Source organism: Staurois parvus, unplaced genomic scaffold (assembly GCF_062004578.1).
Source record: "Staurois parvus isolate SC_StPar_1 unplaced genomic scaffold, SC_StPar_1.0 ptg000464l, whole genome shotgun sequence".
NCBI classification, from domain to species: Eukaryota; Metazoa; Chordata; class Amphibia; order Anura; family Ranidae; genus Staurois; species Staurois parvus.
In genome coordinates this window covers 1,948,476-1,972,214 of record NW_028318260.1, presented here as the reverse complement: position 1 = coordinate 1,972,214, position 23,739 = coordinate 1,948,476, and the positions used below count along the sequence as shown (strand labels likewise).

General features: G+C 42.4%; 1 long non-coding RNA gene across 1 annotated transcript; it reads left to right on the top strand.

The window, feature by feature from the left end:
• Window positions 1-774: 774 nt before the first annotated feature.
• On the top strand, window positions 775-23,074 carry LOC149452784 (uncharacterized). The gene is made up of 3 exons (XR_016314845.1): window positions 775-9,702; window positions 19,229-19,374; window positions 19,823-23,074. It is a non-coding gene; the product is annotated as an uncharacterized LOC149452784 (long non-coding RNA).
• Window positions 23,075-23,739: the final 665 nt, after the last annotated feature.

The following is a 23,739-nucleotide window of genomic DNA, read 5'->3' as shown; positions in this document are numbered from 1 at the left end:
GAAGCTGATTGGTTTCTATGCAAACGTGAGCCTGATTCTGCACTTTCCAGCTTTAGTAAATAAACCCCATTGTGTTTTCAGCCCAAACGGGTAGTTAGAAGCTCATTGGGTTTCTGGCAGATTAACCTCTTCCCCACCGCCGTATACCAGAAATACTGCTACAGGGCAACAGGGATGCGCAAAATCTTTTATATATACATGTGAGTTTGTATTCCCGGGTAGGGGTGTGCACGAGCCCTACCCCTGCCGTCATTTGCGGCTGTCAATCACCGGGTACCGGCCGGTGATTACCGAGGCTCTCCGACTGGGAGGGGGGCTGCTTTGTTTACTAACAGTCCTCACAGCACAGCTATCCAGAGCAGTGTGCTTACAGTGAAGCATCAACACACAACCCCCCAGTAAAACACTCCCAGCACACAGTTAACCCTTTGATTGCCCCTCATGTTAACCCCTTCCTGGCCAGTGCCTTTAGAACAGTGTCAGTGTTTTTTTTTTTTTTTTTTTTTTTTAGCACTGATCACGGTATTGGTGTCACTGGGGATGTCAGTGACACCAAGGCAGTGCCCCCCAGTGTCAGAATGTCTGCTGCAGTCCCGCTATAAGTCACTGATCTCTGCCATTACTAGTAAAAATAAAAAAAAATCCCAGTGTATATACCACCATTTGTAAATGCTATAACTTTCACGTCAACCAATTAATTTACACGTATTGGGTTTTTTTTATTTAGCAAAGAAATGTGGCAGAATAGATTTTAGCCTAAATTTATCACGAAATTTGATTTTTTAAAACTTTTTTTAATGTAATAGCAAAAATCAAAAATATTTTTTTTCTCAAAATTGTCACTTTTTTTTTTTTATAGCTCAAAAAATAAAAAATGCACAGACGATCAAATACCACTGACAGCTCAATTCGTGGGGAAAAAAGTACCGAATTTTCATTTTGGTGCCGCGTTACATGACCGCGCAATTGTCTGCCTGCTGTTTTTAAACGGCAGGGCGGTGGCACTCCAGGGGCGGGTTGCTGTTTATAAACGGCACCCGCTATTTCTAGTTGTGTGTGCTCCCTGGGAGCGCGCAGCACCGCGATCCGGTACCTGCTGTGTCCTCCGGACACAGTGAAACACCGATCGTCGGACGGGACCTCTGTACGAGGTCCCGATCATGTGATCACTGATTGGCCAATTAGTGATCACATGCAAAGTAGTAAGCAAGATGTCACTTGTGACATCATTGCTTACTATGTGTGAAATCTGTGAATGATCACAGAGGTCACATGGTACAAGGCTATTCACAACAGCCTTGTACCATGTGACAAGCTCTGACCACAGCTCACACGGTATTTCTCAATGGCTGCAAGAATGCAGACAGAGAGAAAGAGAAATGATTGCTTTTACATCCTATATGGGTGTAAAAGCAATTACTGTAAAAAAGTCATCACCCCCCACAAGTATTACAGTGTCACCATGGTGACACTGTACTGCTAGGGTGACGGTACGTTAAAAAAAATAAAAAAATGTAAAAAATAATGTTCAAAAATTATTTTTGGTTATAACTAATTTGGCGTATTTTTTTTTTTTACTAAAAAGATAACGGAATAAATTTTGGCCAAGATTTATGATGAAATATTATTTATTTGCAAAATTTTAAAAGAAAAACACTTTCAAAATTTTTGGACTTTTTCATTTATATAGCAAAAAAAATTAAAATCCCAGCGGTGAATAAATGCCACCAAAATAAAGCTTTATCTGTCTCAAGAAAATGGTAAAAAATTCATATGGGTGTTGCATGACCGCGCAGTTGTCATTCCAAGTGTGATAGCGCTGAAAGCTGAAAATTGCCCTGGACAGGAAGGGGGTAAAAGTGTCCGGACAGGAAGTGGTTAAGAGACAACCATGGGGAAATATGCGTGCAATGCAGGAATGTACTGCAAACATTTATTTTAGTTTTACAAATGCTTTAACAAAGAATTTTATGACTTGAGTCGTGTCTTGTGTATTCTTGGCACCATTGACTGCTAAGACATTTTGAACATCCTCTGGAACTCCCTACGCCAATCCATCAGACTGTCACCTACCCTCCTCACCTTCAGGCGCACCCTAAAAACCCATCTCTTCAGGGAAGCCTACCCCACCCTCACCTAAACAACCGATCTCCACTTCTCCTACCACTCCATCCCCCACAGCCACTTCCTCCTGTACCACTATCCCCTCCCTCCTAGATTGTAAGCTCCAAAGAGCAGGGCCCTCGAACCCCTCGTGTATTGTACTGTATTGTCTCATGTTCTGTCCCCCTTGCTAATGTACAGCGCTGAGCACACCCTTCGGCGCTATATAAATACTGTATAATAATAATAAAAGGATATTTTGCAGATAAAGGAAACTGTCACACTCCTATATCAAAATAAAAAGTACATTTTAAATAATATATATTAACCAATTCCTTTTACCTGACTATCAGGAGAATCTTCTCTGCCCTGACTTGTTGTGAATGGGAACTTGGTAGCTTGCAATGTCTATGAAGATTAGAAATGGATTGCTTGGTAAGATACCTTGTCTGTCAAGTTTATATTTTAAATATACATTTCTACACACATATTTAGAGTTGCAGTTTACATACACACTATATCAACATGACACCAAAATGATCAGATGTATCAAAAGTATATATTTTTTTCTGATGTCTCATTTACATTAGGCTTAGAAAATGTGATCTGTTAAAGATTTCAAATCCCCATAAGTATTGAATGTAGTTACAAAGAGAGTGAGGCTTCCTTTTAACGGACATGGCAAGTATGCAATCCTGGAAACACAAGCACAGGTCTTTTACTGCATTTCTCAAAAGGGACTGACATACCCTGCAGCATTTATCAGAATGTTTGAGAGGAACTAGATCATTATTAGGCTAGAAACGCGCATTTGACAAATTCATGGAGTGATAAACTTTATTTGTATCCTTTTCTTAGCTGAGATTCAAAGTGAACCTGTGCTTGGCCCCGCTGCTCTGTTCAGCTACTCAGAGCAAAGAAAAGAAGCTTTGTGTAAGATTCAAATCGTGACTAAGGACTCTCAGCCTATCTCTGTTACAGTGCTAGGTGCACAACACAAGGCTGTCACATGGGAAGAAGGGAGCGAGTCACATGCTGTATATACCGAAGGTACCAGGTATTTCTCTTTACTCCTGGAAGTAGAACAGAGCAGTTAGGGAAAAGGGAAAGGCAAGTATACGCTTCTGGGAAGACCCCCAACTGAGACTTCTGCTTTGTCCTAAGTTGGTAAAACTTAGCAGAACTACAGCTTACAGTGAGATTATGTTCCTAAGTGCCATTTTCTAAACAGACTCTTCACAATGTTCATGTAGCTGGCAAGATATAAGAATGGTCTCATAAAATTTATATGAATAGAAGGAATTGCTTTTAGAAGCATACTCCTGTCCTCTGAAGATGCTCACAGACATGGGATCACATGACCAGAACAGACTAAACAGGTAATTATAGACTTTTTTTTTACATAGGTTACGCTCACTGGATAGTTATCAGAAGGGGAGAGGAAACATTTTTAATAGGACAAATTCACCTTTCGTAACATGTTACACCCATATTCATGATGTAACATGTTATAGATTCACTCTGCCTCTGGGAATGGCTCTGCTTTATCACAAGCAGGACTTTTAGATCATAAGAGTACGTACAGAAGGGATTAGAGTGGTGTGGTACAGTGCCGGAATAAAAGTGCTAAGCAGAAATGCAATGCTCCCTGTATACATCTAAATCCCTTTCTTTATATTTAAATAATATTTAAACAATAACTTTGACTGTGGTAGTTTATAAACATTTGGATATTAGTGCAGTTAGATTTATACAACTACTTCATAACTATATACTCATGAGCCATCCATATAGGGCTAGGACTGCACTGGTGCTTATTAGGTAGTTTATAATCTCTCCTCTCATTTATGAGATTCTTGGACAGTCTTTCCTATCCAAGTATACCACGTGAGAAAAATCTCATTAGAATCACTCAAAAATTTACATTAGTCCTAAACATTTTTACATTTGTTTTTTTGTTTTTTTTTTTAGTTCCTGAAATTTTAAAATTCCTCTTGTAGCCATTGCATAAGCGATGATGGCTAATTTGAGGAAATGCACTGGGGGTGTATAGAATTACATTTTGAAAACTATTAGTTTAAAATGTTTAGCCTGTATAGAGGATATTAGAGCTGTGGTCATGCTACTACTTCAGCTTTTTTTTTTTTTTGCTCAAATTTTAAACAATCTGTGTAAATTAAGTGTGGATGGGTTTTGGTAGGTTTTAAAACCAGAAAACTCTGCTGTGAGGAAAGGAAGCATTTTTGCTTTTGTCTGTAGAACAATATGAAAAAAAGGCATTATCTTTTAAGTTTTAGGCACATTGCTTCCTATTCTTGGGATGCATCTGGCCCTGTCTTTTGACAGTTGCATTTTTGTAGATGTTCTTTGCACTTTGTAGGCAGTATGTGTATATAGGAACCATGGCACAGTGGGGTCGACATACTAAAACTGGAGAGTGCAAAATCTGGTGTAGCTGTGCATGATAGCCAATTAGCTTCTAACTTCAGCTTGTTCAATTAAGCTTTGACAAAAAAACAAGCAGGTTAGAGGTTTTGCTTCCTGATCACATGAATACAGCCTTTGCAGGTGCACTCACAGTGCAAGCATCAACCTGAACAAGCATCTGGGTGGTTGCTAGGAAACTGGTTTGATATTTCCATGTTTTTATGAGATTTCTATTTGGCTTGAAGAATAATTTAGGTGTGCAAGGAGAATCCAAATGATTATCACCCCTAGGTCCAATCTAATAGCAATTTATTTAATACACTTAGAATAAAATTAGATCTAATAATATGTTACAGGGGTTCAGATCACTGTCACAGCAAAAACCACTTCTTTATAATACGGTGATTAGAAAATTGTTTTATAGGGTTTCCAAGACCTAAAAAAAATCAAGAGTATGGTGATTTAGGCACAGACTAAACATCATTACAGAAACTATCTCATTTCACACTTCTTTCTTTGACCTGTAAATCATTTCCAAACTTACGGCTGCCCCACAATGTGTGTGTGGATAAGCAGTGCCTTGGTACAATAAAAATAAATAAAAGCCCAGAAATATGCACACATTTATGAGGTGGTTTGTGTACCTTGCAGAACTGTCCCTGCAAGCTAACCATCACTAGTCACATCTCCAACCAGTTTATGAAAATTTTATCATTGTGCACTAAGGACAAATAACTATACACAGATGTATCCTTCATTTGGGATAGCACAGTTTGATATCAGATTTTTGTTACCTGCTTCAGTTACATGAGGCAATAATGCCAGTTCACACTTCAGGCACACAGGAAACAAATGTATGAATAGATACAAAAATGAAGCCCTAAGCAAACAGGATGTGCTCCCAAAATGTATTTTCAATGCTTATGCATTTTCATTTTTGGCTTAAAAAAAATGCCTCCGTGGCAAAAAGTAGTAGTTGAAAGGGACTATTTTGTGTTGTAAGTACTAGTCACTCGCAGGAAATTTTCTGGGACAGCCTTCATTTTCTGCTGTAAAACAAAATGGTAACTATAAAAACAAAACAGAAAAAGGATAAACAGCTTTTCACTTTACATGCTTAAAACTGAAAGACAAAGTTATTTGAACCATGGAAAAGTTAAAATGAAATACTACATTTCCCAGTTTTACATATTTAAAGAACCAGAGGGTTATGGTGTTACCTTGTGAGTTTCTGCAAATCAGCGGCGGAGTTTTAATAAATGTATCTGCATCAAAAGTCACATTTTGTGGAGGAAATAGGTACTATAAAATACTGTATGATAAAAGTATAGTATTGATAATGCAGAAATAAATGTGACAGGATTACATTTTAAGACTTGTACAAAGCAAGCATTTAAAATTATACTTGTCTGTACAGTATCTGTCTTGTTTTTGGACAAAAAAAAGGTCCCATGGACTTCTTATCCTGTAACAAAGTGAAGCCTGCCTTGTAACAGAATGTTGTTCCATTTTGGTCCGTTTCACATCTAGCTATTGAAGACTACTGTAAAAATTTGTTTAACCACTATACACTTATCCTGAATCTATTCCAAATTATAGCAGTTTGTGTATTGAACAGTTGTTATGCTGACATCTGATTAATATGCTTCTAATACATCATTTAAAGATAATAAATAATTAGCAAATACAGTTATTGTGAGGTCACCTTACTTTCCCATGTTGGTAATCTGGTTATTTAAGAACCACTTTTACCCTTTTCTATTTTTTTTTTTTTTAAATTAATGCTGGGTTATGTGCAAACGCACCCATTTCTTGCTGTATCACACATACAGAACACATCCTATGTTAAAGTACTCAGAAATTCCTCAGAGCTACCAATCAGAATTAAACCTGACTTGTAAGTTAGAAAGTGATTGGTGAGCCATCTACAACAGAAAGCATAAGTTACACTGAATAGCATAAAGTAAGCAGACCCAACCACCAACTATATGTGGAGCTCTGTGAAATCTGACAAAGAAATCAGATTAAAGTGATACTAAATACAAACCGTTTAATTTACCTTATCCATTCTCCTTCTGTATTTGGATGATGACACTGTAATTATTTTAATTAAAAAAAAAAAAAATTCTAAGTACTTTTTTCCTAATTATTATACAGCTGTCGCATGACCTAGCTCTTTCCCAGACTGTCTGTAGAGAAAACAATAGCAGGAGGAAATTCTAGTTCTTTGCTGCTGGACGAAATAAAGGAAAAAAACAGCCTTTGGCATACAGAGTAAAAAATATCAATAAACTGTTTTAAACGTCAAATATATATTTGAAATCAAATCTATATATTTGTTTGGCAATAACATGGCATAGGGGGATTTCTGCTAACCACAGGTTGTGTCATGCCCCTCCAGCCTGTGTCTTAAAAATAACAGGGAGGTGAAGTCTCCATCAATCAAGTTGTAATGTTCCACACCCCATTGTGTTTAGCTGGTTAGTGGGCATGGAGGAGGGAGGGAGTGTGCTGTCATTTACCACTTTGTATATGCCCATATATGTGACTATAGTCACATGGGCTGCTCAGATGTGATCAGGAGGAAATGCTCAGCATAGAAACTCAATCAAAACCGAGCATGTGCAGTTTTGTACATGTCCATGTCTACCACATCTAAAGGACAGTACGCTGAAATAGATTACATTTTTTGTTTTTAGGTTTAGGTACTCTTAGGTATTCTTTATTACACTACTGTGGTGAAAAATTACTTTATTTGTATTTTTCTTCACATTTACATACAGGACAGGAACAGGAATTGACATGTGCTTGCAACAATCACCCCATGCTGCATTCATGTGTTTTTTTTCCAAATGGGGAAATACAGGTTTTTGTGTTGAAAATTCCACCTGAACACCATAACGACTTGGTGCTATAATTTGTACAATTCAATGCTACCTGAATTTTCCAACTTGTAGTTCCATGTTTGGACATTGAGGGGAATTTACCAAGACTGGTTCATACATAACCTGGAGCTGTGCATGACACAACCAGTCAGCTTCAAGTCTTCATTTTCAATGGATAACTGAACAAGCTGAGACGCAAAGCTAATTGGTTGTTTTGCAAAGCTGCTTCAAATTCTGTCTGCTCCAGTTGTAGCAAATCTCCTCCATGGTGTTTACCGCCGCCCATACAACAGGAGTGAATTTAGCATCTTTCCCTTTCTTTTTAATCTGTTACAACTGCTCAAGCACTTCATACACTGTTGTAGTTTGCTTAAACCTCTGGTAATTTTTGCTGGTCAACTTCACCTGTATGTTAGGCTACATTCACTCCAGCAATTTAGGCTTGTTCCAATTGCAGTGGCAAGAATCTTCTGATTCTTGCTGCTGCCAGCCCCATTCACTGTAATGATAGGTTCCCAGCGACTGCAGCTATTTGTGACTGTCTACACATCTAGCAATTACCTGTGGTGATCGGTGCTGGAAGCACACAAAGCGCGTCCAGCAGAGATCATTATATACAACGCGTTTGGGCTGCGGTACACGTTAACGTGTTCCATGCTTGGAATTGGCAGCCCTCTTTTTAAGTGCACGATTTTATTTTTCATGACTGTCGTATTTGCTGGCATTTGGATGGATCCTTTTACCCTTTTTATGTGAAGTTTATAACTTTTAATAAATATACAGAGGTTGGACAAAAAATGGAAACACTACATGATTTGCAGGTGTGAAAGTAACATGTTTCGTGTTGAAAGCAGCAGTTATGCAGCACTCTTTTGCTTATGCTGTGTGATAAGACACCTAGCTAACAGGTGGGAAGCCTCACTTTCATCATTGACTGCGTGCGCTGCTAGTGAGTCATGTCAGAGCTTACTGAGCTTCAAAGAGGGCAAATTGTTGGTGCCCTCTTAGCTGGTGCCTCTGTGACTGAAGTTGCCAATTTATTTGCCGTTTCATGAGGTACAGTATCAAAGGTTATGACGGCTTATACAGTTTCTGGGAAAACGTCGTCTTATAAACATAAGGCCTCGTGCACACTGACAATTTTAACTCCCCTGAAAGCTAGCAGTGTTTTGGCCAAAACCCCCCCCCACAAAGCGCTTGACGCATGGCCAGAATAACTTATTTATTCTGGCCAATTAAATTAATGCTCAAGCACTAAACGTGCCTAGAGATAACACGCATTTAGACAAGTTTAAGCTTGATAAGCATTTTTTAGCCAAAATGCTGCTGCTCCAGGATACCCTGGTAGTGTTTTTATTTTGTCTGCTAATATCCTATGTGTGCATGAACACACAGGATAACATGCAAGGAGGTTTAGAGGCGGTAAAAAAAAATGCCTGACACCCCTAGGAGCAGCTGTAAAAATGTTCATTGTGCATGAGGGCTAAGCGTGGTCAACTGACCAAAAGAGACAAAAGTACATTGCACAGGATTGTGATCCGAAATAAAACAGCTGCTGCAAAAGTGACTGCAGAGCTCAACCTCTGTCTTCCCAGGATTGTGATTGAGGCCTACAGTTGATTTTGCAGTTGTTTTCTTATCCCGACTTTAACATGTGTCCCAGCAGACAAGTGGTTAAAGTGGAACTACGGTCCCTGATTAATTATGTGCTGCAGCACTTAATTATAAATGCATCTGCACTTACTATTTTCTCTGCAAAGTCCTACAAATACCTGTTGGGCCTACAAGTAAAACCCAACCCCCAGCAACAGTACTGCAATGCCACTCTAATGTATCTGTTCCCACTTTCACTACATTGAGATAAAAAAAATGTTACAGGGTCATAGCTATCAGCATTGTCACTGCTGATTCACAAAGCTGTATCTTGTCAGTCAGCACCGGGTGTCTTACGAAGTCCTGCTCACTGCTTTCTGGATTGACAACACTGCCTCTGTTGCTGAGATTCTTCCATTGAGCTACAGTATCAGGAAGCTGGAACATGCGAGACACAAGTGAAAAAGTGTTTGGCTCAATCTGGGAAGGTAATCAAAGGTTTTTGTTTATTTTATGAGGCTTGTACATTCCATAATAACTTGATTTAGTACTTATTTATTGACTATAGTAAAGGATGCCTTTAGTTGTACTTAAACTGGTAAAAAATGAGAAACCGTCTAAATTAACTTTTAATATTTTTCAGATACGTATCTAGACTGCATCAGTGTGGATGTTCAGTGAGTGATATAAATGTGTAAGTATTGGTAGGTAATATAATTTTTTTACAATAAAACCTAACATGTTCGTACTACACACTACCCTCTGTACACGTTTTTGTAGGTGTCTTTGGACCATATAGGTAGCGCATTGAGTCATCTTTATCCTCCTTTTGGCTTTGGCAGTGACTGGGTCCATAAAGTGGATTGCCATGTTTTAGTGACGTTTAAATAGTTGGGCACGGAGTTCTATTCAGCCGTTTACTAGAAGTGTTGTATTCTCAGCAAATTAAAGAAGCTTTGCATGCACCCAGTGAATGGTTGAGCAGTGCTCGGCCTTATTTAACTTTGTTTTGAGAGTTGGATGCGATATTCCCTTTTAGATTATTGCTCATCAGCACAATGCCCCAGGCTAAGGATACATTATTATTATTATACATTATATAGCGCCAAAAGGTTTGCTCAGCACTGTACATTATAGTGGGGGACAGTACATGAGACAGTACAGTAACAAGACAAAACACGAGGGGTTCGAGGGCCCTACTCTTTCGAGCTTACAATCTAGGAGGGAGGGGATAGTGGTACAGGAGGAAGTGGCTGTGGGGGATGGAGTAGTAAGAGGAGTGTAGCGTGTAGATCAGCAATTAGGTGAGGGTGGGGTAGGCTTCCCTGAAGAGATGGGTTTTCAGGGTGCGCCTAAAGGTGAGGAGGGAAGGTGACAGTCTGATGGATTGGGGTAGAGAGTTCCAGAGGATGGGGGAAGTCCTGGAGAAGTCCTGCAGTCGGGCGTGGGAGGTGGAGACCAGGGAGCTAGAAAGTAGGAGGTCTTGTGAATAGCAAAGATTAAGGGTAGGGTGGTATTTGGGTATCAGGTCGGTGAGGTAGTTTGGGGCAGCGTTATGAATGGCTTTGTATATCAGTGTTCGTAGTTTGAATTTAATGCGTTGGGCAATTGGAAGCCAGTGGAGTGATTGGCAGAGGGGGGTGGCGGATACGGAGCGGTTAGTAAGGTGGATGAGTCTGGCCGTCGAGTTCAGGATAGACTGAAGCGGGGATAGTCTGTGATGAGGTAGGCCGGTGAGGAGGGAGTTGCAGTAGTCCAGGCGTGAGATAATAAGGGAGTGAACGAGTTGTTTAGTAGTGTCTGGGGTTAGGAACGTACATATTTTGGAGATGTTGTGGAGGTGGAGCCTGCATGAGTTTGCCAACGATTGGACATGGGGTTGGAAAGACAGGTTTGAGTCAAGAGTGACACCTAGGACCTTGGCTTGCGGGGTGGGACTGATGAAGGCGTTGTTGGTCGTGATGGAGAGGGTGGGGGGCATGGGCTGGGGGTAAAATTAGGAGCTCAGTTTTGAAAAGGTTCAGTTTGAGGAAATGGAGCGACATCCAGTCTGATATGTCGTTCAATAGGTGGGCGATACGGGCGGAGACTGAGGGGGTGAGGTGAGCGGTGGAGAGGTAAATTTGCATGTCATCGGCGTAGAGGTGGTAGTTGAAGCTGTGGGAGTGTATCAGTTTGCCGAGGGAGGAGAAGATGGAGAAGAGAAGGGGCCCGAGGACAGAGCCTTGGGGGACCCCAACAGAGAGGGGGAGGTGGTGGTGCTATAGGTAATGCTGAAGGAGTGTTGGGATAGATAGGAGGAGAGCCAGGAGAGAGCGGAGTCTGATGCCGAGGGACTGTAGTTTATTGAGGAGGGGGGTGTTCAACTGTGTCAAAGGCCGCGGAAAGGTCGAGGAGTAAGAGGACTGAGTAGTGGCCATTAGCTTTGGTGGTTAGCAGGTCATTAGTGATTTTGAGTAGGGTGATTTCGGTGGAGTGTAGGGGACGGAAGCCAGACTGTAGTGGATCAAGGAGGTTGTTATCAGTGAGGTGGGCGCTTAGGTGATTGTAGACCAAGCGCTCAAGGAGCTTGGAAGTAAATGGCAGCAGGGAGATGGGTCTAAGATTGTTCAGGTCGGTGGGGTCCAGGGAGGGTTTTTTGAGTATGGGAGTGATGTGCGCGTGCTTTAGGGGGGAGGGGAATGTGCCAGTAGAGAGGGAGAGATTGGAGATGTGGGTGAGGGAGCGTAGGATGGAGGAGGGGGGTGACCGGAGGAGTTCTGTGGGGACAGGGTCAAGGGGGCAAGTGGTAAGGCAGGCTTCTGAGAACACCTTAGTGACCTCCTCAGTGGTAGCAGGAGCGGAGTGTTGGGGAGGATAAGGTTTGTGGGATGTTAGGTGTGGTGGGGGGCAGGGTGGTTGCGAGGTCAGAGGAGGGGAGAGTTGATGGGGTTATAATGGGAGGGAGGCTAGGTGGGGAGGTAGGTTGAGCATTGGCAATGTCCTTACGGATTGCGTCAATCTTGTTTTGGAAGTGATTGGCAATCTCGTGGGCGGTGAGTGAGGTACTGGGTGGGGGGGAGAGAGTAGGGAGTTGAAAGTGAAGAAGATCCGGCGAGGACAGGGGGAGAGGGTATTGATGAGGGTAACGAAGTAGGCTTGTTTGGCTGCATGGAGGGAGGAGGTGTAGGTGAGGAAGGCAGATTTGTAGAGGGAGAAATCTCGAGGGGATCTGGTTTTAAGATCTGGTCGTTTAAGATTTTTAGTGTGGTCGTTCTGCCAGGGTTGAAGCGGTCGGGATCTAATGCTACGTGTGGTCAGGAGTGCTAAGGAGTTGTACGCAGTAGTGGCCAGGTCAGGGCATGACAGTGGGAGGATACTGTCTTACAGACAGTCAGCTGCAGAGTGGAGAGGGGCCGGGTTTAGGTTGCGGAGGTTACAGCTGGTGATGGTTTGAGGTTCGGGTGGGGGGGTGTGTTAGAGGACGGGGAGATGGAGAATGTAATGAGGTTGTGGTCAGAGAGAGGGAAAGGGGTGTTTGAGGTCGTGGGGGGTGCAGAGATGGGAGAAAACGAGGTCCAGGGTGTTCCCGTCGGTGTGGGTGGAGGATTGTGTGCACTGAGTGAGTGAAAAATAAGATTTTAAGTGGAGTAGTTGGGATGTAGCCGGGTTGTTGACATTGATAGGGATATTGAAGTCTCCAAGGATGATGGTGGGTAGCTCAGAGGAGAGGAAGAAGGGTAGCCAGGCGGAAAAGTCGTCAAGGAAGCGGGATACGGGTCCAGGAGGCCGATAGATTACTGCAATCCTCAGAGGGGTGGGAGAGAAGAGTCGGATGCAGTGGGCCTTGGAGGAGAAGGCTAGAGAGGGGGAGTTTGGGAGGACCTGGAAGGTGCTCAGCGGTGACAAGAGCATGCCGACCCCACCACCTCTACAGCCGCTCGGTCTGGGTGAATGGGACCAGACGAGACCTCCATAGGAGAGTGCCGTAGGGGAGGTGGAGTCAGTGGCTTGGATCCAGGTTTCCGTGACTGCTAGGAGGTTGAGGGAGTGGGAGATAAAGAGGTCATGGATGGTGGTGAGCTTGTTGCAAACCGATCGGGCGTTCAGGAGTGCAACCGAGAGTGGAGGGGCGGATGCGGGGAGGAGGGGGACAGGTATAAGGTTGAGGCGGTTTGTGGGAGGAGGGTGCCTAGTGGGGGAGTGAGGTGGTGAGGGGCCATGGTTTAGGGAGATATCCCCGGGGAGAAGGAGGGTGAGAAAGGTGGCATGGGAGCGGGATGTGCAAGAGTGTGAGGGTCTGTTAATGGTGGCGTGCGGGTCGGTGGGAGAGTGGAGTATCAGGAGGAGGTGGGGAGATGGAAGTAGTGAGGGTCCAATGTATAGTTGTTTTGGGGGAGTAGAGGGAGGAGATTTTGTGAATGGAGGAGTACGAGGAGGAGGAGTACAGGTGGCATGTTAGGAGGGTGGGCGGAGTGCTGGTCAATTGAGGGAGGTGAAAGATTTCACAGCAGGCCGTGTAGATGCGGAGAGTCTGCCGCGCAGTGGCGGAGGAGTTCATCTGTGGGAGGGAAGGGAGAGTGGTGGGCAGCTGGATCTGCTGCTGGCTAGTCACGGCAGTCTGTGGGTGCTGTAGGCCACGGTGCCTGGGGGTGCTGTGGGGCGCGGCGTCTGGAGGTGCTGTGGGGCGCGACGTCTGGAGGTGCTGTGGGGCCCGGCGTCTGTGGGGCGACGTCTGGAGGTGCTGTAGGCTAGGTGTCGGTAGCTGCAGTAGGGCCCGGCGGGTGCTGTGAGCCGGCACTTGTATGTGTTGTGGGCCAGCGCTTGTGGGTGCTGTGGGCCAGTGCTTGTGGGAGCGGTAGGGTCCGGCGCCTGTGGGTGTTGTAGGCCGCGTGGCAGGCTCACGTGACGGTGGCGGGGCACGAGGGGTGGCTGCGTGGCACGGTGGGGAGCAGGGGAGCCGTGTTGGTGGTGGTGGCTTACCCTCTCAGTGCTGGCGGTGGTGGCTTCTCCTGACAGTGCAGGAGTAGGAGGCAGGGGCTCTCTCAGCGGTGGTGGCAGCAGCTGTAGGTACCGGTAGGGGTGGTGGTAGGTTCCCCTCTTTCTGGCATGGGACGGTGGCGTCTTGGGTCGGCAGGGAGGACCGCGGCTTCGCGGGCCGCGGTAGGCCCAGTACCCCTCCTGGGTGACGGCAGGACCTCCGGAGCGGCGGCGTCATGGGTCACTGCGGCGGTTGTAGGTACCGACGGGGTCGTGGTAGCGTCCCCTCGTCCCTCTTGCTGGGGCGGCGGCGTTTCGGAGGCGACTCAGTACGCTGCGGCCGGAAGGAAAGACCGCGGCTTTAGGTGCCGCGGTAGGCCGCGAGCCGCCAGAGCTCCGCCGGAGGGAGAGAGCGCCCGGCACCCCTTCAGGGTGTTGGCAGGACCTCCGGTGGTTGCTTCGGGGCCCACTACCGCCCAGATGGTGGTGGATTTGGCAGGGGCGCCGGAGCTGGCGATCATGCGGCCGCTCCGGACGCCATCTTGAACAGCATGAACCCTTTTGCTACAAGAGCCATTTGTCATTTCTCCATTAACCATTGATGGACAGAGGAATTCAGCTACAGCTGGTTTATACTGCCGACTACAATACTGTCAAACAGAAGTAGTAATATAGCCCCTGGAAATTCCTTCCTCTATCCAACATGCTTTCTTTTTTTTTTTTTTTTTTTGGCAGTGTCCTAGGAGGTTTTATACTTTTTTTTCTCAGCTCTGTGACAATTTTTTTGTTGCTAAATTTTGTCTTCAAGGAATTTTGTGTTCTTCTGTGACTTCTTCAGTGAGACCTCTACAACACTGCTTAAGCTGATCACTATATAGCCATTATCTGGATTGGTGTTTCCTTCACAATAGATTTGGAAGCCGTGCCTGGATGTGCAAGGATAGCAAGGACTGTGACCTATAGGCACTGGGCCCTGGATTGTGGTGCTGTCTATACTTTAGTATATTGTGTTAGTTGGCTGCTGGCGATTTCCTGCCCAGAGCTGTGGCGCAACCCCAGGTGTGCCTCTGAGGACTCGCCCAGTAAGGCTAGTAGAGCTGAAACATTGAGAGTTACCTCTCTGTGCCATGTAGTGTCTTTCAAATCTCCAACCATTGACAGTTTTACTATGGTAAGTGGTAAAGTAACACTAAACAATGTCCTTATTTTCCAAAGATCATACACCAAGATCCATACACATCCACTACTTATTGGTCCTGCATTTTTTTTTTCCTGAAATAGTTTATTACCTTGCTTTTCTGCCTCCATGTAATGTCATCTGTGAGCTCTCGAACTTCTCCATTTTGAAATGAGCAGTGCATGTTAGTTGTGGTTATGCACACTACAAATTCCATAGCCAACAATTACCCATCCCTAGTCCAATTCAGGAGCAAGAAAGAGAAGGGTGATTACTTTTCTACATACAGTGGAACTATGAAGAATGCATGTGGCTACCCTTTAACAGGAAGGAAGATCACTGCAGCTAAAACAGAAATTTGGAGGGATGCTCAGAGCAATAGAATGTAAAAATACATGCTAAATAGATTTTTTGTTTTTTAAACCAAAGTTTAGTGTCACTTTAAAGCTGAGGAATTTGAACACTTTTGCCATCTATGGGGTGGAGTGCTGTGTACACGTTCTCTGCACTCTCCGGCCATTCAGCATAGTACAAGTACCATCCTGCTGCTGCTCCGGAAGCACCACGTGGCTTTTCAGTCCCTGGTTTTGTTCCGCTACATGCCTTCAGTGACTTGCTCACCTCCAGCCACCTGAAACCCTCATCGGCACCAGCTGCCTGAGTTTGTAAGGGCTTTCAACCTTGCATGCATTTTCAAAAACATGCAGAGGACCTTCCTGCTGACACGGGTGTCCTCAGCCCATACTCTCCTAGCTTATTGGTTTTGGGAGGGCTTTTTCATATACTCAAAAGGAACTGACTCCCACAATCTGGAGGAGAATGTCACATCCTGTCAGCATTCCCTCTCTTTGGAGGAGAGTCCCCTTGATCTGTGGGTTTGACCGAGACCAGTCCCTAATGCTTCCATTTTTTTATGACCCTGACTCCTCACTGTCTCTTGGAGGCACCTGCTATCTTCTCAGTGCATATCTACCCTATTACATTTTCCTGGTACTCTCAGCATGGGTCACTTGGACAACCTCCCTTGAACAGAGCCAATGTTTTAACCCCTATGATCAGAGCCAGGTGTCTATTATGCCTTCACTATTGCTCACAACAGGTTAAGCTGTAAGGCTTAAATCCTCATTAAGGAAGTCTTCTTGTGGATCAGTTCCCTTCCTCTTCTGTCAGGGGGTTTTACACTCCTTCACCTATTAGGGATGGTGTTGTGTTTGGGGAACATCTTCCTGTTCTGGTCTACCCTCCCCTCATAGATTCTCAGTCTTTTAGACCTTCTCGGTATCTTGGAGCCTGGATTTAAGGCGGGATATCCCGACGGTCCCTATGGACCAAGAGGTCTCCAATGTAAGCCATTTTACCCCTAATTTTATTAAAATGGTATCCCAAATAAAATACGTGTTTCTTTAGAAAATTTAAACATTAGGTAGGCAAATTAGGTATAGTCAAGTTAATTGACACATCTGACCTCCAGGGCACACAACATTGAGAGATCTGCAACTAACATTTTGTGGGGAAACAAAATTAATGCTGTAAGCACATTGCTCTAGTGAAGAAAGTGCGGATGTAGAAATGATTTATAATTAGCAAAGGTAAAATCACGAATTGAATAAGGTGAATAGAAAAATATAATTAAAATCAAATGGAAGTCCTCTCCACTTATTTTTAACAATATTTGAGACTTAAAGCCTAAAGTTAGGCACTTTTTGTTATGGATAAAAGTGGAGAAGAGTGAAAAGTTCTGGTAAACTTTTATTTCTGTCTGAGATCCTATTTCGACATTGTTCACATTTTGATGGATATACATAAAATTGCTGAGCTATTGGTCTTGTGAAATTGCATGTACATTTGTTATGCTCAAATGGGGGCAAAAGTGAATGTGTTTTAGGTTTTCCTCGAGGTCAAATGTGATTATTCATACAGATTAGAACAAATCCAGAAAATACTATATTATTGCCACTCAATAGAGCTGAAGAGCCGAAGTATTTCCTAATATCAGCTCCATCTAGCCATAATGCCATATTTTCCTGGTTCACTCTGTTTTGTATAAATAATATTTGACCTGGAAGAGAATAGCCGAATAACAATTGATTTTTGCCCTCATTTGGACAGCACAAATAATTTTTTTTTTTTCTCTAAATACACCTTTTTGTTTCCATTTAACACCTGTACAAGATTGACTGACTGCATTTTGAAAGGATCATCATTTTTTTTCCAGTATGTTGCTGCATTTTTGAGGAAATGTGCATGTACGTTTGAGCTGTAAAATAAAGTCCTGAAGCACAACCACCTTGAAATAATAGATCAAATAAATAAAGTGGGTAAATTAAGTATTGAACAAATCACCATTTTTCTAGGTAAATATATTTCTAAAGGTACTATTGACATGACATTTTCACCGCCTGTTGGTAACAACCCATGCAATCCATACATACAAACCAAAACAAATAAGTTCAGAAATTAAGTGATGTGTAAAAAAATAACACAGAGAAATCGTATTGAACACAGCAAGAAAGGGAGGTGCAAAAAGGCATGGAAAGCCAAGACACCAGCTGAAATCTAGAAAGCAATCCTGACCCTTGTCAGTGCAAATTAATATCAGCTGGTTCAGTTTCAACTGATGGGTGTCTCATTACTAAGGTGTCACACAAGAAACACATGACAAATTTTTGGTAAAAACAAAGCTCTCTCAGAACCTTCACAACTTTATTGTTGCAAAATATGCTGATGGAATTGTTTACAGAAGGATTTCTAAACTTCTGAATGTTTCAGTGAGCACTGATGGGACCATAATCTAGAAGTGGAAAGAACATCATTTCACCATAAACTGGCCAGGACCAGGTACTCCTCGCAAGAGTTCTGACAGAGGAGTGAAAAGAGTTGTCCAAGAGTCAAGGACCACTTGTGGATAGCTTCAGAAAGACTCGGAATTAGCAGGTACAGTTGTTTCAAAGAAAAAAAGTATGCAATCAGCTGCCATGGCCTGTATGCATGTTCACCACGTAAGACTCCATTGCTGAAGAAAAAGCATGTTGAAGCTTGTTTAAAGTTTAAATGCATTTAGACAAGTCTGTGAAATACGAGAATATAGTCTGGTCAGATGAGACTAAAATTGAACTCTCTGGATGCCATAATACACCATGTTTTGAGGTCAAACGGCACTGCACATCACCCCAAAAAACACCATACCAACAGTGAAGTTTGGAGGTGGGAGCATCATTGTGTGGGGCTGTATTTCATTTCAGCATACGGTACTGGCAAATGTCATGTCACTGAAGGGAGGATGAATGGGAAATTGTACTAAGACATTCTTAATAAAAAATATCATCCATCTACCAGGGTGATGAAGATGAAACGAAAGTGGGCATTTCAGCAAGACAGTGATCACAAAGCCAAGGAAACTCTCAATTGGTTTTAAAGAAAATAAAGCTGCTAGAATGGCCCAGCCAATCACCTGACTTGAATCCAACAGAAAATCTATGGAAAGAACTAAAGATCAGAGTTCATAGAAGTGGCCCATGGAACCTTCAAGATTAGAAGAATCTGTGGAAGAAAGGGCCAAAATCACACCTAAGCAATGCATGCGACTAGTTTCTCCATACAGGAGGCGTCTTGAAGCGGCCATTACCAACAAAGAACTTTGTATGAATGATAAATTTCAGTTCGCGTGTTCAATATTTTTTCCCTGTGTCATTTCGTTTTTATTACACATAATTTATTTCTGAATGTATTTGTTTTGGTGTCTTTGTATGTACAGATTGCATAGGTTGTTACCGACGTGAGCATTTCATGTCAATAGCACCTTTAGAAATATTTTCCTGAGAAAAATGGTGACATGTTCACTACTTTTTTTTCCCACTGTATGTGATTCTGTCCCTCAGGTTCAATGATCATTAGGCATGAAGCCATCCACATGCTGCTCCCCCCCCCCCCCCCCAAAAAAAAAAAAAAACATGCCAGATCCTATAGTAAACCATGCAGAGAGTGAAATGTCAGTGTTTTTTGCCACATAAACTACAGTGAAAGACAGAGCAGGTACACTCAAAAAATGTTCTAAGTATTCCTCAAATAATTCATATATCCACAGCTGCTGGATCCTTTGGCCATGGCCAGCAGTGCGGGTTAGATCTGAAATTGGTCCAGACTGCCAGGATTGACATGCTCAGTTTGAAGAGAGCTCATGTGCAGTGTCCAGAACTGGGGACGTGTCTATAACTGACAGCGATCTCAGGGGTTAGTACCAGAGCAATGTATCCAAGTGGAGCCTGTGGGTGGCAGCATGTTTGGGGTGTATCCCTTTGCCAAGGGTTTGATTAACATCTCTGCTGTTGGTACTTTTTAGTTGTGTGTCCAAGTGGCACCTGTGGATGGCAACGTGTTTTGGATGGATCCCCTTTGTCAAGGTGTTTGACAATAGGAATTCACCCAAAACACATTGCCACCGGTAGGTGTCACTCGGGAACGCTGCCTTGGTACTTACAGCAGAGATCTACACCTCTGAGACCTTTATTGTATAGAATTTGTGTGAAATTAATTTGTGTATATAAGGTCTGGTATTGTAGTAGAACCCTACAAAGGTTCATAGCATGCTCTCAGCATTTGCCTAAAATCTTATCTATAAAATTGTAAAGAAAAATTTTTTTTTATGCTTTTTATTTCTTTTTTTTTTTTTTTTCTTCAGGGTTCCGAACAGAAGTTGCATTTCTCACCAAAATATCATCCTGCCTAGCTGTTATTGCTTCGGCTTGACCGTTTCTTTGAAAGGAAAACAATGACTACTGCACTATAAAAATTTTTTTTTTTTTTTGTGCTGCTTATCCAGTGTTGTATAGTTAAAGCATCCACTTCGCAGTAGCTAAGGTACAGAGGTTGAAAGGTATACAGGTAAGTTGTTATGTTATCAGCATCAAGCTAGTAAGTTTATGTTGGATTATATGCTTACATCTTCACATAATACCTATATACTGTGGGTGAACTGTAGTGGATTACATAACCTTTCCACTGTCCAGGTTGCAGTCTGCCCTGTACATCAGGTCATTTTTGCTTTCTATGCCTTTTGCCCCAGTCTCAGTATCTGCATGGGGGTTAAAATAGTTTAGGAAAAACTTTGAATATGCGAGTCTCCTTTTACGTGAAAACAACATGAGTGTTAGAGCTACGTTAGACTTCCTAGAAAGCTACTTCTGTAAACTTGAATGTAATTTTGTATCCTTTGTTAAAGTGTCAGATATAGAACCATACTTTGTGAGGGTTAGAGCTGATTTACCATGAGACAAAAAAAATTAATTTCAATAGAAACGTAAAAAACAAATATGCAATAAACCATATTTTGATGTTTTAAAGCAAAACATTTACAGCGCACATATAGGTAAACTTGTAAGACCTAAAGTATATGTATAGCCTTTTTTTAGTTGGTGTGGATGTGTTAGACCCTCTGTCATGTTTATATTGTTGTCTGTGTCCCGTCTGAGGAGATTCATCACTCTTTGTCCCAGTGAACATTGTCACAATAACAAAGTGATGGGAAATCCAAAATTGTATACATATCGCCAAGTACAGTGATCGCTGTTAGCTTCTGGGTCCCATGCTTAACAGCTGCCTTCCTGGTTAGTGAACACAAGTGTCATTTACACAACACTACACTCTTCAACAAATGCAGAATGTTTTCTTATTGTACAAGGTAGAGATTATGACATCACTACCCGGGGCTCTTTACCTTGTCCAACGTAAATATGTATGGAACATGCATATTTACATTGAGCTGTTGTAACTATGCAAACATTTTCATACCTGGAGGGAGCCTTTAACCACAAGCCTACAGAGCACTTATACCCCCTTCCTGCCCAGGCCAATTTCCAGCTTTCAGCGCTGACGCATTTTGAATGACAATTGCGCGGTCATGCAACACTGTACCCATATCAAATTTTTATAATTTTTTCTGTGACAGATCTTTATTTTGGTGGTATTTAATCAACTCTGGGTTTTTTTTATTTTTTCATAAACCACTGAACATTTTGAAGAAAAAAAAAGTTTTTTCTTAGTTTTTGTTATAACATTTTGTAAATAAGTGATTTTTCTCCTTCACTGATGTGCGCTAATGCGGCTGCACTGATGGGCACTGATAGGTGGCACTGGTAGGTGGCACTGATGGGCATTGACAGGCATCACTGATGGGCACTGAAAGGCAGCACTGATACATGGCACTGATAGGCGGCACTGACAGGTGGCACTGATGTGCACTGATAGGCGGCACTGATGTGCACTGATTGGTGACACTGAAAGGCAGCTCAGATGGGCACTGATATGTGGCATTGATGTGCACTGGTAGGCACTGATGGACACTGACAGATGGCACTGCTGGGGCTACAGTGATCATCAGGGCACACTAATCATCAGTGCCCTGATGATCAGTATACATGTCCCCTCCGCGGAAAGCCGATTACCGGCTCTCCTCTCCTCTCAAGCTGTCAGCGTGACCGCTCGAGAGGAGAGAAATGCCGATAACCGGCATTTCCCTCTTTACATGTGATCAGCTGTGATTGGACACAGCTGATCACATGACCGAGCCGTCATCTTCGACTCTTTCTGTGATCAGTGATCCGCTGTGTCAGAGGGACACAGCGCACCACCGATCGGCGCACTGCGCGCTCCCTGAGCCGTGCATGCATGGTTAGAATGGGAGGACGTCATATGACATCCTTCCAGAACGAGAGAACCACCTTGCGTCCATCATATTACTATGTGGCAGGCGGGAGGTGGTTAAGAGGATCTAAATGCCAGGAGGTGGGTCACGGCAGTCACAAGATCAGAAAGCTCCTAATTGCAAGAATGCATCGGGAGCTTTCCAGTTACTATGCTGGGAGTGCTCAGGGAGCGTGACACCAACAGGAAGAGGCTAATGCAAGGGATGCTAGAGTGGGAATATAAGGGACACAAACTACTAAACATTAGTGGGTTTTTTTTATTATGGGCAAAGAAGATCACCAACTTTTAGAGGCCATAGGGGCACTGTGATTTCTGAGGGTGACCCTGTATAAGTTTGTGTATATATACTCTACGTTTTACTTTCTCATCACATTGTGATTTCCTTATCTCTGCCTACTAACGCCATCTCTGAGATAGAGAAGCAGATAATTTACAAATTGTCAGGTAGGTGCTTTCATCACACCTTATTAAACTGATCGTTTGTATAGTAATCACTGTCCACTTCTCACTGTGCTGCACTGAGAGATGAAGAACTGCATCTCCACTCCTCATCACAGTTTATTAAACTGCTTCACAGTGGAGATAAGCTGTGATGGGCACAATTACAGATTATCTTTAATAAATGTACACCTTAAGCCGGACATAGATGGATTGAAATTTGGGCACTTCAGAAAATTGTAAAATGTGATCAGTGCCATCAGCTATAGCCAGTGGTGTTGATTTCATACATTTTTTTTAATTTATTACAGCTACATATATAGCTCGGTCAATTTACGCAGCGCTTTACATATACATATATATATTACATTCAAATCAGTCCCTAACCCTCCCTCAAGGGGCGTACAATCTAAAGTCCCTAACTTACATTCATCCATTTTTTTATTTTTTTTATTTTTTTGTTCAACCAGCAGGTTGTACAAAAGAAAATGGATCATGTATAGATTGCCTCAAGGAAAAATTAATAATGAGGACTGTTTTTCTTTCAGTAACTGTGAGAGAGGAAATTCCTCACTTTGTAGGGATTTCTTGTAGAATCTAAATGACGGGAAGTAATAGAAAAAAATCCTTAACTGGACAGAGACTGCAAAAATAAACTGGTTTATTTTCTCTACTTAAAAATGGGGAATACATCCACAATATATAACACTAAAGGAACATAAAGATTAGTTAAATTGTGATATTTTTTTTTTATTTTTTTTCTTAGTCAATAAAAATATTTTAAATCAAATCGTGGTCTGTTGTTTTTTTTTTTTGTTTTTTTTTTTAACAAACCCAGGTGTACAGCAACCGATCAACAGTATAAAAAGTAACCTTTTAGTGTACATATATATATATATATATATATATATATATATAACATTTTACTCAACTAAATATAGTATTGTTTATAGCTGACAACTTTGTGCAATACGAAATAGCTCTCACAGTCAGATCTTTATTTTTTATTCATCTTCTAAATTCTTCCCTACCTACCCTACCTACGATTAAACCCCCACTCATATTAGTTTCTGAGCTATGTGGCCGCTAAAAATACTTATGCATCTGACCATGCAACAATTCTTTCAGTGTTTGACCACTGAGCATCTGTAACTGGAATGAACATTAATTTGAAAACACATTAACGCAAATCAGATGACTGACTTCTCACCTTTCACATTATTTGTCCTACCATAAATGTCAAGGCATTCTGTTTTAATTTTCAAACAGAATGTGTGTATAAAAGTTCTGCTCTAATTGTCTAATGCTTTGTTGTAATTAAAAAATAATTCAGTATAAAGGAATGCTTTTAGCTTTCAGACACATTTCAAGTGGAAATCTGTGGCAGTTGCTGACTTCCTGAACATGCTAGTTCTTTGGCCTTAATAATTTGAATGTCAAATGATGCATTCTTTT